The 17,821-nt window shown below is 41.8% G+C and overlaps 1 long non-coding RNA gene across 1 annotated transcript; it reads right to left on the bottom strand.

Moving 5' to 3' along the window:
• Window positions 1-252: 252 nt before the first annotated feature.
• LOC134351368 (uncharacterized) lies at window positions 253-9,857 on the bottom strand. Its single transcript, XR_010019136.1, has 3 exons — window positions 9,727-9,857; window positions 1,839-2,012; window positions 253-690 (listed from the first exon to the last, which is right to left on the bottom strand). It is a non-coding gene; the product is annotated as an uncharacterized LOC134351368 (long non-coding RNA).
• Between the last annotated feature and the right edge of the window lie 7,964 nt (window positions 9,858-17,821).

The raw sequence follows: 17,821 nt of genomic DNA, 5'->3' as shown, positions 1-17,821 counted from the left end.
AAACAGTAGCCAGAGATGCACTACAGTTGCAGTCAGGAACAAAAGTGAGCATGAATAAAATTGCAATGTCTAACCAGAAACCTGCCTGGCTGAACAAATTGCATTACCATTGTGGCAGGGGCTCACATACATCAGACGGACCAATGCAGGTTTAAAGGTGAAACTTGCAGAAAATCTAACAAAGTAGGACACCTACTAGGAGCACGTTGGGCTGACATAAATAAATGGATGGTACGGGAAAAAGATAAAGATAAAAAGCCAAGTTGCAGTTTCAAAACCAGCACTAATCTCCATACTGTTGATGAAAAGTCTGGTAATGATAAGAGTGACCCAGCAATGGGTAGCCTTAAGATTTACAATGAGAAAACTAACAATAGACGAGCAATATGGCTTACACCAGAATGGCGAATTAACTAAAATAGAATCAGACAATGGCTCAGCTGTTTCAGTCATTCCACAATGAGTTTGAATGGATTTCAAAGATACTGAACTGAAGCCTGCAGATATCCAAATAATAACATACTGGAGAAAAGATAACTCCTGTGGGAATGTCATTCATAACAGTAACAACAAACAAAAGTCACATTGGGTTTGTATGTGGTAAAAACAGGAGGGCCAAATTGTGGGACCATGATCGGCAGGGACAAGAACTTGATTGGAGATCCAGCCACAATTTTCATGCCACATCCCCTGCGTAAAGAAGGGGAAACAGAATTATGAGAGTTACTGGATGATGCTACAGGAATGGCTTTGGAAAGCTCAAACATATGAAGGGTAAAACTGTATTAAATGAAAATATCACACCCAAGTTTACAAAGCCCATCCAGTTCCTAATAGCACCTGTGATAAAGTAACCATTGAGCTAGATTGCAAGGAGGCTGAAGTCCTTCTTTCCAAGGTTGAGTGGACCCCTTAGGCAATGCCAGTGGTCCCAGTAGCCAAGAAGGATGTGTCTATCAGGATCTGTGGTGACTTTAAGGTAACGATCAACCCAGTATTGAAAGTAAATCAATACTGTCTGCCCAGGATAGAGGATATCTTTGCAAATCTTTCTGGAGGGAAACATTCAGCAAAGTAGACTTAGCTCAGGCCTACCTACAGATGCAGATAGAAGAATCCTATGTGTTTCTCAACATAAACACTCACTAAGGGTTTTATTGCTATAATAAGCTTATTTTTGGAGTAGTACACTGGCAGAAAGCTGTTGACCAGATGTTCTAAGGTTGTCCAGGCACTCAGTGTTGTCTGGATGACATCATTGTAACCAGCAAGGATGATAAGGTACATCCTCCAAAATCTCAAGACAATGTTTTAAAAAAAATAGATGTTTATGTGCTCAGAGCATGATGCAGCAAATGTGAAATCTTTAAACCAAGCACCACTTACTGTGGCCACACCATCGATGCCCAAGTATTATACAAGTATGGTGAGAAAACTCAAGCAGTGGTGGATGCCACAAGGCCAAAGGACATGTCACAATTGCGGTCCTTTTTAGGATTTGTCAACTATTGTAACAGGTTCCTGCCAAACCTGGCTACTGTGCCCCAGCCCTTTACCACTGATTGGGAAGAAATGGCAATGGACAAAACAGTGTGAAGTAGCTTTCAAAAAAGTAAAGTAAATGGACTGATATATTATGATCCACATCATCCAATGAAGCTTGCCTTATGGTGTAGGTGCAGTCATGTACACGATATGAGTGATGGAAATGAACGCCCCAAAGTCCTCATGTTCCCTTACCGCTGCAGAGAAAAATTGCGCACAGTTGACAGAGAGGCCTCGAGTCTGGTTTGGGGAGCAAAACGTTACAACCAGTACTTGTATGGGGGAGAGCTTACCCTCATTACTGATCATCAGTCACTGGTGTCCATTTTCAATTCACAGAAAGGTGTTCCACTAACAGTAGCAGCACGAATGCAGGGATGGGCTCTTTTTCTTGGAGGACACAATTACAAGATTGAATTCAAGAGGACAACTAGTAATGGAAATGCTGATAGATTGTCCCATTTACCCTGGAAAAGAAAATATCTGAAAAATTACAAAAGAATACACTCCACTTGAAGTATTCTCCCTAGAGCAAATCAAAAGTCTCCCTACTACAGCAGAGATGATGCAAAGGGAAACTAGAAAAGACCTTTGTCTGAATTCCCGTGAATACTGGCCCTGAGCCATCAAATACTCCTCATATGACAAGCCTTTCCATCCTGGAATCATTTTTGTGGAAGTCCTTTGAACTCTCCCCAATGACAGCACATCATTTCTTAGATCAGCGGCTCAAAACTGCTCACAATACTCCAAATGAGGCCTCACCAGTGTCTTATAAAGCCTCAAAATTACATCCATGCTTTTATATTCTAGTCACCTTTAAATGAATCCTAACATCACATTTGTATTGCTCACCGCAGACTCCACTGACAAACTAACCTTTACGAAATCCTTCATGAGGACTCCCAATCCCTTTGCGCCTCAGATTTTTGAATTTTCTCTCCATTTAGAAAATAGTATACACTTTTATTTCTTCTATGCAGGACCATACACTTCCCAATACTGTATTCCATCTGCAACTTCTTTGCCCGTTCTCCTAATCCATTTAAGTCCTTCTGTTACCTCTCTGCTTCCTCAACACTACCTACCCCAGCACCTATCTTTGTATCACTCGCAAACTCGGCTACAAAGCCAACAATTCTGTCATCCAAATTATTGACATGTATCATAATAAGAAGTAGTCCCAACACAGACCCCTGCAGAACTCTAGTCACCAGCAACCAACCAGAAAAGGCTCCCTTTATTCCCACTCTTTGCCTCTTGAGAGTCAGTAAATACTGTCCATGCTAGTATCTTCCCTGTAACACCATGGACTCTTAACTTGTTAAGCAGCCTCATGTGTGACACATTTTCAAAGGTCTTCTGAAAATCCAAGCACACAACATCAACCAGTTCTCCTTTGTCTATCCTGCCTGCTATTTCTTCAAAGAATTCCAACAGATGTTGTCAGGCAAGATTTTCCCTTAAAGAAACCATGCTGAATTAGGCTTATTTTATCATGTGCTTCCAAGTACTCTGGAACCACATCCTTAACAATCAACTCCACCATCTTCCCAACCACAGAGGTCAGACTGATTGGCCTATAATTTATTTTCTTCTGCCTATCTCCCTTCTTGAAGAGTGGATTGACATTTGCAATTTTCCAATTGTCCAGAACCATGGCAGAATCTATTGACTCTTGAAAGATTATTACTAATGCCTCCACAATCTCTTCAGCCACCACTTTCAAAGTACTGGGGTGTAGACAATCTGATCCAGGTGATTTATCTACCTTCAGACCTTTCAGTTTCTCAAGCACCTTCTCGCTGGTAATGGTAATCTCACTCACTTTTGCCCTCTGACCATCTTGATCTTCCAGCATACTGCTAGTGTCTTCCACAGCAAAGGCTGATGCAAAATACTTATTTTGTCCACCATTTCCCTTATTACTACCTCTCCAGCATCAATTTCCAGTGGTCCAATATCTATTCCCACTGCTCTTTTACTCTTTATATATCTGAAGAAACTTCGGTATCCTCTTCAATATGATTGGCTAGCTTACCTTCATATTCCATCTCTTTCTTCTTTGGAGTCATAGAGAAATACAGCCCTTCAGCCCATCTAGTCCATGCCAAAACATTTTAAATTACCTAGTCCCATTGACCTGTACCAGGATCACAGCCCTCCATACCCCTAATATCCATGTAGCTTTCCAAACTTCTCTTAAAAGTTGAAATTGAGCTCGTATGCACCACTTGTGCTGGCAGATCATTACAAACTCTCACGGCCCTCTGAGTGAAGAAGTTCCCCCTCATGTTGCCCTTCAACTTCTCACCTTTCACCCTTAACCCATGACCTCTGGTTGTAGTCCCACCCAACCTCAGTGGAAAATGCCTGTTTGCATTTATCCTATCTATACTACTCATAATTTTGTACACCTGTATCAAATCTTCTCTCAGTCTTCTATGTTCTAAAAAGTACAGTCCTAACCTATTCAAACTTCTCTTATAACTCAGGACCTTCAGACCCAGCAACATCCTTATAATTTTTCTCTGTTCTCTTTCAAACTTGTTCTCTTTCCTGTAGATAAGTGACCAAAACTGCACATAATATTCCAAATTAGGCCTCACTAATGTCTTATACAACTTCAACGTAACATCCCATATCTGTACTCAATGCATTGATTTATGAAGGCCAATGTGCCAAAAGCTTTTTTTACAACCCTATCTACCTGTGACTCTACTTTCAATGAACTATGGACCTGTATTCCCAGATCCCTTTGTTCTGCCACACTCTCCAGTGCCCTACCATTCACTGTGTCAGATCTACCCTGGTTCGTCCTACCGAAGTGCAAAACCTTGCACTTGTCTGCATTAAGTTCCAACTGCCACTTTTTAGCCCATTTTTCCAGCTGATGCAGATCCCTCTGCAATCCATGATAGCCTTCCTCACTGTCCACTACACCCCCAGTCTTGCTGTCATCCATAAATCTGCTGATCCAGTGAAGCACTTTATCATCCAGGTCATTGATATAGATGACAAACAACAAAGGATCTAGCACTGACATTTTTTAACGACTTTTTTAGTTGCCTTCTGTTGTTTTTTATAAGCTTCACAATCCTCTAACTTTCCAATAATTTTTGCTCTATTATATGCCCTCTCTTTAGCTTTTATGTTGGCTTTGACTTCTCGTCAGCCACGGTTGCATTATCCTGTCTTTAGAATACTTCTTTTTTAGGGATGTATCTATCATGCACCTTCCAAATTGCTCCCAGAAACTCTACCCATTGCTGCTCTTCCATCATCCCTGCTAAGGAGCAATGGCTGGAGTTTCTGAAAGCAATTCAGAAGCCATAGGGTCGATACATCCCAGAGAAAAATATTCTAAAGGCAGGATCATGCAATCTTGGCAGTATTATATATTGAAGTATACTGTTTACATAGTTAAGATGCATTCTATATTGAGTTGGCATTGATAGCTAAGCAGGGCGGAGTGTTGTGTATTTAATATATCAGTAATATTTGAGTAATATTGTAAATATTCTGTTTAATTAAGCACTCTGTTGTTTACATAATTCATTACGGGTTATATGTAAAAGTACATGAATGGCATATGTCATTACATCATGTCATATGTTAGTGCCTCACTAAAGTAAAAATGAAGTAGGCATATTTCCCGGGCTCCCATGTATTTCTTTTGATTAGTTTTTGGAGTTACTAAACATAGCAGTAGGTTTTGTTCTTGGGGCAGAAGCCAATAATATATCTAATCTTTTTGTTAGTCTTTGAAGTTGAAGTACGTTGGGAACAATTTTAAGCATAAGAAAATACATAGATGAAATGGTCAGTTAAAATGCTCAATGAAATTTCAAATTCAAACCTAACTGAATTACCTATTTCCACTTTAAGAGGAAGAGACTAGAAGTGGGTCACTAATCTGCCCTTGGGGGTAGTACAGTTATTAGTTGTTTAAACTCATGCTGGCTACATTCATCAAATCTTGGGAAGTACCAAATATAAAAACGAGGAGTGTCAAATCCATGGCGGATGAGTTTTATCACAAGGTTATTTATGGTGCCAGCCCTGCAAACTAGGGTTTTAGTCAGTCTGGGAAGCTAAGGTTCTGACCACTCTTCCCTATGATAGTTTGCCTTCCAAGTCACACAGAGTTCCTGGAATCAATACTCTCTGGCATTATCAGAATTTCATCCCCAAAACATCTCTACCCTTCTGAAACTCTGCTTACATCTCCCCTCCAATTAAATTGTGGGGTCTTTCCTGTATTGTGGCACTTTACCTCAAAAGCTTCCTTGCCCAACAATTAGCAAGTCTGGCTGGCCTCCTGGTGGGACACCTGGAAAAGAAAACTTCATCTTCTCTCTGTAGTGTTTGACAAAAGCTGAATTTCCTATTTCCCAGGTATAGTTCCATAACACACACTCTGGCACCCAGCCCTACAGCCAATCCCCAGGTAACAACATGGTTCTGTTCCTGAAAACTGTTCATAACCCAGTGTTTGTAAGCCAGAAATGAGCAGAAAGTAGCATGTGGAGAGGATCACAGAAACAGCTGTGACAGGAATGAGCAGGTGTGAGAGGAGATGCCAGTTGAAAGATAAATATTTGTGATGATAATGTCCCTGCTACATTTGAGACTAGCATCATGAAATTGCAAACATCCTCTCCTGAGAAGACTATTATAAACATGAGAAAGCCTGCAGATGCTGGAAATCCAGAAAGGTCTCAGCCCAAAACATTGGCTATCTATTCATTTCCATAGATGCCACCCAACCTGCTGAGTTCCTCCAGCATTTTGTGTGTGTTGCCGAGAAGACTAATGCCTGGATTTAAAACTACTTCTGAAAGATCTTACCTGGAACAATGTAGTGTTTGAGGATTGCCTTAAATTAATTGCTCAAGTCATTTAATGACCTACTGACTTAAAATCTGAGAGAACTTCCCGCTGAGCCATAGCTGACAGAGTATTCCTCTGCTACATGGCCTTTGTGACTTCCAGTATTGGAGCAATGCCTGACTGGGTAACGTCCCTGATGTAAAATTCCCACAATCCACTGGTGTGAGTGCCTCTCTCCTGAAATGGCATCTCAAAATATGAGCCATGTAAGAGCTAGTTTGATTAATCTAGGGATAATGGAAGAACAAAGAGAAGAGCAGCAGATGTTAAATTGAAACATGTTTCTACATCATGTTTCATAGTCTTGCTATAGTATTGACTAAAAAAAAAACAGCTATTTTTCTAATTATATGCTGAAGTCAAACTTCTGAGCTGATCAGGGACATGTACAGAGTCAATGCATCATCATTTTCTAATTAAAATCAAAACCCAATAGTATTTTTTGTACATTTGTCCTTGAATGCAAAATACAAAAATTCCAGATTTGTCACGCCACACTATGAAACCTCAGTTTACATGATTTCTAGTAAGACATTTATCTTTTGTTGAATACAAAGGGACCCCTGTCTTTCTCTATGTGTCCTGACCACAAAGAAACATTGTTAAGTCTCCCTATAATTCACTGAAACCCTATAATTTCACTTGCTCTGCTCTTGAACCTCCTGTTAGAAGCTTCCATTCAACTCCTTGAACTCCATTCAGCTACTTGCTGACCTCTGCTAAATGATCTACTAGATGGAGACAGAGATCAAGTTATACACCATTGTTGTGGGACTACATCTTCCCTCCATGTTCCCATGGGGATAGTCTTCAGATGAGGTATTTGGGCAACGCACGTCTTTAGCGGTCTCCAGTTCACAAAACTTACCAGGCAGAAAAGTAGATCTACTAATGGGCTGGCAATGTCCTTTCTTGCTGAACCTCTGGACACAATAGAATAGGAACAGACAGAACAACTGAAGAACAGCCCAAATGATGAAAGGAAGTACAACCAAACTTGTATTCGACTACATTTGCCAACATATGATAATTCATGTTGGAGGTGTGAACAGGGCCAAGCACATGCAATTTTTCAAAAATTGCTTGAATTCACCACAATAGTATGTTGTTAAATCCACAGTATATGCACATTGTTTTGCATTTAGAATATAAATATGAAAGGATTAAATAATTAGATTTGATTGGCTGAAGAGCAGGGAGGAGTGGGGTCTGGACTAGACTGGAATCAGTGAGGGATGCTTGACAGCTGTGGCAGGGTTTGAATGCCATAGCCTCCTACAAAGTTAAATCCTGAGGCATAGGGGACAGCAGAGCTTCACTTCCAGATGAACTCAATGCCTTCTATGCTCGCTTTGATCACCAGAAAAACTCAATCACCAGATGAACTCAATCACCTCCATGTCTCTGGTGATTCTTTGGTCTTTGTATCTGAAGATGATGTGTAGGCTGCTTCAAGAGAGTGAATCCAAGGAAAACGTCCAATCTGGATGGAGTACCTGGTCAAGTACTGAAGACCTGTGCTGACCAGCTGGCTGTTGTGTTCATAGTTATCGTCAACCTCTCATTTAGGCAGTGTGTGGTACCCATCTGCTTCAAGCAGGCTTCAATCGTATCTTTGCCCAAGAAGAGCGTGGTAACCTGTCTAAGTGATTATCGCCCAGTGGCACTTACACCCACAGTGATGAAGTGTTTAGAGAGGCTGGTGTTGAAGCATATCAGCTCCAGTCTGAGTGGCGACTTGGACCCGCTCCAATTCACCTACTGATGCAACAGGTCTACAGCAGATGCTGTCTCATTGGCTCTTCACACAACCACGGAAAATCTGGGCAGCAAAGATGCAAACATCAGAATGCTCTTTATTGATTACAGCTCAGCATTTAACGCCATCATCCCTTCAAAACTAATCAGTAAGCACCAAGACCTAGGCATCAATACCCACTTGTGTAATTGGATCCCGGATTTCCTCTCTTGTAGACCTCAGTCGGTTCAGATTGGTACAACATCTCCTCCACAATTTTCATTAGCACAGGAGCACCGCAGAGATGTATACTTAGCTCTCTGCTCTTCCTGCTTTACACCTACGACTGTGTGGCTAAATACAACTCCAACATCATATACAAGTTTACTGATGACACCACAGTTGTGGGCCATATCAAAGGTGGTGATGAATCAGCATACAGGAGGAAGGATGAAAATTTGGCTGAGTGTTGTGATAACAACAACCTCTCACTCAATATCAATAAGGACAAGGAACTGATTGTAGACTTCAAGAGAGGGAAACCAGAGGTCCGTGAGCCAGTAATCATTGGAGGATCAGTGATAGAGAGTCAGTAACTTTAAATTCCTGGGTGTCACTATATCAGACAACCTGGCCTGGACCCATCATATAAATATAATTGCAAAGAAAACACAAGAAAAACCTCTATTTCCTCAGGAGTCTGCGGAGGTTTAGCATGTCATTAAAAACATCGGCAGACCTCTATAGATGTGTGGTGGAAAGTCTGCTGACTGGCTGCATTATGGCTTGGTACAGGAACACCAATGTCTTTGAGCAGAAAATCCTATATAAGGTAGTGGATTCGGCCCAGTACATCACAGGTAAAACCCTCCCAGCCATTGAGCACAACTACATGGAATGATGCCATGGAAATAATGAAAAGCAGCACCCATTATCAAAGATCTTCACCACCCAGGCCATGCTCATTTCTTGCTGCTACCATCAGGTAGAAGGTACAGGTGCTTTAGGACTTGCACCAACAGCTTCAAGAACAGTTGCTACCCCCTCAATCATCAGGCTCTTGAACAAAGGGGTAGCTATACTCATTTAAGGACTCTTTTACCCTGTTACTTCATGCTTGTTATTTATATCTCTATTTGCCCTGGCAATTGATGCTGTTCACAGTTACTGTAGATTTGCTTAGTATGCTTACAGAAAAAGAATCTCAGGGTTGTATGTGGTGACATGTATGTACTCTGAATTTACTTTGAATTAAATGACAAAGTGGATTATGGCACAATGTTGTAAGTGAGGAAACAGATTCGATAGGTCTCAAAGGCGAGGACTCTGGACACAACCTTGGTAGTAAAGGATTTTATTTACAGAAGGCGAACGTGGGAAAATGGCAACAGAAGCAACACGCACACAATTTACAGTAGTTGGACCCACAATAAAACACACCCAGACAATTAATACAATAGCATGGGAACAAAGTACACGCACATGCACGCAAACACACACACACACACACACACACACACACACAACCAAGGGAAAAGTCAATACAATACCTGACACCCCTTGACTCTGTTTGGGCACGGCTCTTATGATATTAGGGATGATACCCACACCCCTAACCCTATTCAATGCACAATTCACCAACGGCAGGGTGGTCCCTCGGAGGTAGCATGAAAGAGAAAGGGTCGAGCACACGTGGCTTCCTTTATAGAGCAGCAGGGCTGATGAGTCCAGCCCAGGTGATTCACAAGGAAGCCAATGGCTCGGTGCCAGGCAAGCTGATTACAAAGGCCGAGGTCAAGTACAAGACTAATTAAAGGGGCCAATGATTAGGTGTGCATTAATGGGCGAGGAGGGGTCAAAACCTGATTGGCAGGTGGCGTGTCTTTCGACCAGGTAAATGGGCAGTGCTGTCACATGACAGTCACGACCCCTCCAATACACACAAACAAAGATGGTATGTTTGTAGTACTGGGAAGCAATGTGGCTGTGAACACACACGAGAGACAGAGGGGTGAAGACAAATTGTGCTGCTGTTTATCTCACCCAGAATCCCCTCTCTCACTACGTTTAGTGCATAACACACAGGGATGCTTGACAGGAACCCTTAAGGATCAAAATGTACATGAATACATAAGATATCCTTCTTCCCTTTTTAAAAGGTCTCTCCCCTTCCCATACACAGACCAGCTGTTGAACTATTAATGTTCAATGAAGTAATCATCATATTCAACCAAATGAAAACATTTTTTTCCTAAACTAAAGAAAGAGAGTATATTGCCTCTATTTCCAGATATAACCCTGGGGACTATTCTGCCCTGTGTGCTGAGGATTAGTCACTAAACTAGAGATTCAATCTGCCTGGAGTCTGCTTGTTCCTGTGAGGGTTCTAATGACCTGGGAATGAAGCCAAAGTCATTTTCTCTCTTGGTGGTATATGTATATATCTTGGCTTGGGTACTGCATTGACAATAGGGGACACATCAGAAAGCATTAGGTGATGGGAGACCACTGGCTATGCCATCTGATCTTAACGGAGATTCTGTGGTCCAATTGTCATCTCAGAATCCTGTCCCATTTCTACAACTGGATCTGACTGGTCAGCTTATGTTGGTTTTCAATAACCTCAGAAGTGGCCAACAGCTGATCAACATGCCTTCTCCAGATGTTGTGGTTACTAGTTTCCACAGTGTACGTACGACACAGGACTAGTTTGTGCCACTAACATCACAGGTGTCTACTTTGTTCCAGAAATGTAGTTCCGGGCAACTATTCTCAATCCTGCTGTGATACTTCTGGACTGCGCTTTGGCACGTCTTTCTGCTTAGGTTTTCTGTTCATTGAGCACTGTCTGTTTTGTGTTTGGGTGTCTAAGCAGGACAAGCCAGCCGTGGAGCTGTCTTCTCATCAGTGCAGTAGCTGGAGCTATTTTGGTGGCAGTATGAGGTGTGTTGCGGTATGTCAGCAAGGAAGTGCCAAGGCTCTGATTGAGGGATCCACTGCCCACTGAAGTCTTGAGGGCTTGTTTCATTGTTGGTATGAATTGTTCAGCAAGACCATCAGTGGCTGGATGATATGGTGCTTACTTAATGTGCCGAATATCATTTGCTTCCATATATCCCTTGAACTCTTCAGACAGGAGTGTGAGCTATTGTCTCTTACAAGCTGTTGAGGAAGCCCAGAATGGCTAAAGATGGAATGTACCTCCTCAGTGCACTTCGCACATGTAGTGCTCTTCATGACGCTGCCCCCACACCATAGGATGATGCGTCACAGGCAAACTGTGTGGGAAGTGCTGGTTGAAGTGAGTGAGTTCGTTTAGATTGTGACAAAGCTGTTTTGGCCCTTTTAAAAGCATTTTCACAGCGATCTGGCAGTGGACAGCCCATGGAGTGGCTTCAACAAGCTAGCTGGGTTAGGAACAAACATTGCGTAGTATGTTAATAGTCCTAAGGAAGATCTTAATTGACTTACATTCTGTGGTAATGGTGCCTCCACAATTGCCTTCACCTTTAATGGTGCCTTGTGAAGCCCTGAGCTGTCGATCACATGGCCTAAATATTCAATTGAAGGTCGAAAGAACTCACGCTTGTCCCTCTGGACCTTTAGACCATATTCCTTGAGACTTTGAACTGCAACATCCAAGTTTTGTAGATGCTCATGCTTATTTTTCCCAGTAATGAGTAAGTCATCCAAATAGCACTGCATCTGTCAATGGATCTTCCATTGCCTGCTGAAAAAGTGTGGGAGCCAAGGTGATGCCAAACGGAAACCTCCAGCATCTGAACATGCCTTTGTGAGTCATTATGGTCAACGGTTCCTGTGACTCTGGCTCCAAAAGCAACTGCAAGTACACTTGACATAAGTCAGTCTTACTAAATGTCTGTCCTCCGCAAATCCAGCAAAAAAGTCATCAATGGGGTGAAGAGGGAATTGCTTGACCATAAGAACGGGGTTAATGGTTACCTCGATGTTCTCACAAACCCTTAAGGACCCATCGCTTTTTAGGATAGGAACCACTGGAGTTGATCAATTGCTTACACACACTGGTTCCAGTACCTTACTCTGGACCAGTCTTTCCAATTTAGCCTCTACCTTTGGTTTGAAGGCATAAAGAACAGGTCTTGTTGTCAGGCATTTGGGTGTTGTGTCAGGTTTCACAGCTAACTTAACAGTGGTTCCTTTCATACTGCCCAGTTCTCCATTGAATACTTCTGTGTGTTCCTTCAATAATTTTTGTAGACCAGTGCTCCCACCAATCAAGTGCACTTCGTGCCAGTTGGGTTTGAGCTGCTCCAACCATGAACATTCCAGAAGCACTGCATAGCTACTTTCAACACTATGCCACGGGTGATTGATAAGTTCATGGCCTAAGGTAGAAGGAGTCAATTTTAGAAAACCTAGCACATTTATTTTTCAACATCGTCACCTCCTACATGTACACACTTAGTCCAGTAGTCTTGGAGCATACGGATCCCTTCTTTGTAGAAGTGGTCCACAGCAAGGGTGATTGATAAGTTCATGGCCTTAGGTAGAAGGAGATGAGTTATACAGCTCTTGTTACATGCACGTGCAGTTCAACTCTTTGAGTGAAAATGCAGGAAGTTTGAGGTTTCTCCTCATCTCCTTCTACATTGGGCCACGAACTTATCAATCACCCCTGCTGTGGTCCACTTCTGGAGGTCCAAGACTCCGACTTCTACAAAGAAGAGATCCGTATGCTCCATGACCACTGGACTAAGTGTGTAAATGTAGGAAAAATAAATGAGCTAGGTTTTCTAAAATGGACTCCTTCTACTCTAGGCCACGAACTTATCAATCACCCCTCGTACAGTGGAAGTTTCTTTCTCTGTTTGTTAATCTCCACTGACACATGTACTACTCCCCTCATCGGAAAAACCTCATCAGCGTAAATCTTTAAAGTTAACCTTGCCCCTTCTGCGGTGGGTTGCTGCAATTTCTCATTCTAAACTGTCTCTGACACCAGCAGCAGTGTCCACCTGCATTCTCACTGTGATCCCATAAAACAGCGGAGTCACCCATAGCCATCTTTGTGTCCTGAAACAGGTAAAACACACTAAGCTTCTTCAACCACAGAGTAAGACTCACTCAGTCCATCCTCAGTATGCTCCATCTTGTTCATATGTTTGCCAAAACTGGGCAGTCAGAACTGGCTTGCCCACAGAAGGCAGAGTGGTTGTAGATGGGTCATATTCTGCAAGGTGTGCCTCAGGGATCTGTTCTGGGACCCCTACTCTTTGTGATTTTTAAAAAAAACATGGATGAGGAAGTGGAGGGATGGATTAGTAAATTTGCAGATGACACAAAGGTTGGGGGTGTTGTGAATAGTGTGGAGGGCTGTCAGAGGTTACAGTGGGACATTGATAGTATGCAAAACTGGACTGAGAAATGGCAGATGGAGTTCAACCCAGATAAGTGTGAGGTGGTTCATTTTGGTAGGTCAAATATGATGGCAGAATATAGCATTAGTGGTAAGTCTCTTGGTGGTGTGGAGGATCAGAGGGATCCTGGGGTCTGAGGCCATAGGACACTCAAAGCTGCTGCACAGGTTGACTCTGTGGTTAAGATGGCACATGGTGCATTGGCCTTCATTAATCGTGGGATTGAGTTTAGGAGAAGAGAGGTAATGTTGCAGCAATATAGATCCCTGGTCAGACCCCATTTGGAGTAGTGTGCTCAGTTCTGGTCACCTCACTACAAGAAGGACGTGGAAACTATAGAAAGGGTGCAGAGGAGATTTACAAAGGTGTTGCCTGGATCGGGGAACATTGCTTATGAGAATAGTTTGAGTGAACCCGGCCTTTTCTCCTTGGAGCGACAGAGGATGAGAGGTGACCTGATAGAGGTGTACAAGATAATGAGGGGCATTGATCATGTGGATAGTCAGAGGCTTTTTCCTAGGGCTGAAATGGCTAGCACGAGAGGGCACAGTTTTAATGTGCGTGGAAGAAGGTACAGAGGAGATGTCAGGGGTATGTTTTTTTACACAGAGAGTGGTGAGTGCGTGGAATGGGCTGCCAGCGGCAGTGGAGGTGAAAACGATAGGGTCTTTTAAGAAAGTCCTGGATAGGTACATGGAGCTTAGAAAAATAGAGGGCTATGGCTAAGCCTAGGTAGTTCTAAGGTAAGGGCATGTTTGGCACAGCTTTGTGGGCTGAAGGGCCTGTATTGTGCTGTAGGTTTTCTATGTCTTTATGTTTCTAAAACAGTAACATTGATTGCCAATAGGTGTCTTATTCTTAAAGCCAATAGAAACTTTATGAACTGGGGAAGATACTTAAAGGGTGTGCTTCTTTGGCTGCCATTTTCATAGAACTTAATTGCCTTCTGTAATGTTAGTCTGTCTTCTGTAAGCAAATGTTTCTGAATTGCATCACTATGCAGACCACATACGTGGAAGTCTATCACATAATGTGTCATTCAGTGACTGCTCAAAAACAGTGTTCAGACAATTGCTTCAGCACCACCACAAACTGTGAAATAGATTCACCTTCCTCTTGAATAGTTTTATGAAATCTAAACCTCTCAGCAATAATCAAAGGTTTAGGTGAGCAGTGGTCCTTTAAGACTTCAAATATGTCCTTATAAGGCACTAGACTGCATAATAAAGTAAACATTTTTGCACCCATTACAGTCAGAAAAGTTGGAACACGAAGATCATCTGAAATTTGATTTGCTAGTGCAAAATATTTAAATCTTTTCGTACATGAACTCCATTGCTCTGGTGTTTCATCATTCGATCCCATACTACAAAACGTTATCATTATTTTCAAAGACAATCATGTTCCAGAAAAGTTAACTACTTATTTAACCATTCCCTTCTCGTTTTCTTCCCTCGGATTCTTCACTCACCACACTTCCTGCACAATTATCCTGCGGCGAGTGCATCTTCTTTTCACTCACCCATATTATGTACTTTTTCATGCCAAATGGAACAAAACAAAAAATATTGCAAGATGAGGGTTTGTCACCCCATCGCCAATTGTTACATTTGTGATCCTGGGTAGCCGGGTGGCCATGAATATGACAGACGAGAGATGGAGAGGTGAGGAACAAATGTGCTGCTGCTTATTTTACTTGTAAGTCACCTACCCAGAACGTCTTCACACATTACGTTCAGTACGTAACACACAGGTAAACTTGACAGCAGCCCGCAGGTCAAAATGTACATGAATACAAAAAGGAGACTGCGATGGACAAAAAAACAAAAAGATGTTTCCAATGGAAGAGAAAATACAAATAGTGGTTTGATCTAACGTTGTTGAGCTCAATACTGAGGCTGCAAAGTGGCTAATTGAGAGAAGATTTTTGTTTATCAAACTCCAGTATTTGAGATAAACAGATCTGAAAGAAACTTTCTTTTGGAGGAATCTAGAACAAGGGGCCATTATTTTATAGTTAGAGTTGGGCTACTCAGGTTGAATCATGAAACAGTCCATCAGACAAAGTGTTGTAAAAATCTGAGGTTCTGTCAGGATGCCACTGCGAGGTGGAGACAATTACCGTGTTATATGTTCTTTTTTTGTCATAAAAGAGTAATTACCACTTGGATAGTGTCACTCTGCACACTCTTTGCCATAGTTAACTGCTTGCTCAGTGGTGGCACTGGCTGTAGAGTTTACAGACCTTCAGCCCCAAAAAGCCACTCAAAATAAAAAGGCAGTCTGTTGAACTGGCAAATTCTAATGATTTTGTTTAAAACTTCACACTATAGTAAGACAGAAGAATGAGAAATTTTCAAAAACTCTAATTTCTAAGTTGAGATCTAAATATTTTTGTCAGATAAGGGCATTAGTAGATTTAGAGCAAAAAAAAAATCAATAAATGGAGTCCTGATGCAAGTTGGCTGTGATCAAACTGAATGTCAGAATCAATCCAAGAGCTAAACGTTACTCTCATGAGCTCCTGACTGGCTTGTCAAAGCCTAAAATTGAATGAGTGACATAAACACAAATGGATTTACTAACTCTTTCAGAGGAACACGCGTGACTAGTCAGTCCTTTGAACCTATTCTCTCTTCTGGTTGAGTCATGATAGATCAAAATCTCAACTTCATCCTCAATTAAAGAAAAAGCAAATTTTCATGAGAAAAAGGACTTGAAACTGCCAGCTGTATGGTGAAAAATTTGAAATACCAATTCTATACCAACAACTTGCTGAGGAGGAAAAGATAATCAAAAGACATCTATTTTGAGGATTATTTGTTGTAGTCAATGAGCACAAGCAAAATAAACCCAGTGTCATAAATGTCTCAGCAACAATTGTATGACAAATTCTCTGGCACTGGGCTAAGGAAGGGGAAATTCAACTAGGTGTCAGAGAATTGTATAGTGTAGTAACATGCCTTTTGACCCACCATGTCTATGCTAACCAGCATATCTAACTATTCCCACTTAGCTGCATTAATTCCACATCCCTCTTTGCCCTCCTATTCAAGTACAAGGCCAGGTGACTCCATCACCTCCTCTAGCAGCTCTTTCTAGATACCAACTACTGTGTGTAAAACCTCACTCAGATCCCTTTAAGACTCCCCTCCTACCAATGTTACCGTGGGAAGCAGACTCCAGCTATCTAATCTATGTCTCTCAGTTCTATATACCCCTGTCGTATCAGATTTCAGCATTTTTTGCTCCAGGGAAAACTCCCTCAGTCTATTCAATCCCTTTTTATAATTCAAGCCCTCCAGTCCAGGGGCACCACTGCTGTGAATCTTTACAGCACTCTCCCTTGGTTCATCCCATTCTGCCTTTAGTATGGCAACCAAAACTGCACCCAGTACTTCAAATGCAAGCTAAACAATGTTTTGTACAGTTATAATAACATGACTTGCCAACTCTTGTACTCAATGCCTTGGCCAAAGAAGGCAAATATTCCATGACATCTTCCTCATCACCCTTTGTTACTTTCAGGGGACTTACTTCCAAGGGCTTTCTGTCAATATCTCTCCTTAGGGCCCTGCCATTCATTCTGGGTGTCCTGCACTGGTTTAACTTGGCAAAATGCATTACTTTGCATCTGTCCAAGTTAAATTCCATCAAACATTTCTTGCTTATTTTCCCCAGTTGATTTATATCCTTAGATCATCTTCTTCACTATACCACCAATTTTAGTGGCCCCTGTAAACTTACTAATCATGCACCTACCTTTTTCTCCACAACATAATAAATATGAAAGACAACCAAAATTACCCAGCACCTATTCCTGCAGCACACGGCTGGTCATAGGCCTTCAATCTTAAAACAGCCCTCCAACACCACCTTCTACCTTGTACCATCAAGATAATTCTGTATTCAATCAACTAGCTCACCCTGGATCCAATGTGTTTGAACATTCTAGACGAGCTTATTATGCGAGACTTTGTCTAAGACCTTGCTGTAGTTTAGGTAAACAACATCTACTGCCTTACCCTCATCAATCATCTTGGTGATCACAATTTAATTAATTTTAAGAGACAAGATTTCCCACACACAAAGCCATGCTGACTATTCCTAATCAGTCCTGCCTTTCCAAATGCAAGTAAACCGTTTCTCTCAGAAGCCTTCCATTAACCTCTCCTGCCTCTGAATGAAGGCTCACCTGTCTTGAGCTCCCTCACTTATCCCTGCTGCGTTTCTTCAATAAAGGCTT

The sequence above is a fragment of the Mobula hypostoma genome, chromosome 9 (genome assembly GCF_963921235.1).
Source record: "Mobula hypostoma chromosome 9, sMobHyp1.1, whole genome shotgun sequence".
Taxonomy (NCBI): domain Eukaryota; kingdom Metazoa; phylum Chordata; class Chondrichthyes; order Myliobatiformes; family Myliobatidae; genus Mobula; species Mobula hypostoma.
Note: the sequence above shows the minus strand (reverse complement) of the source record. Positions and strands in the feature narration are given on the sequence as shown.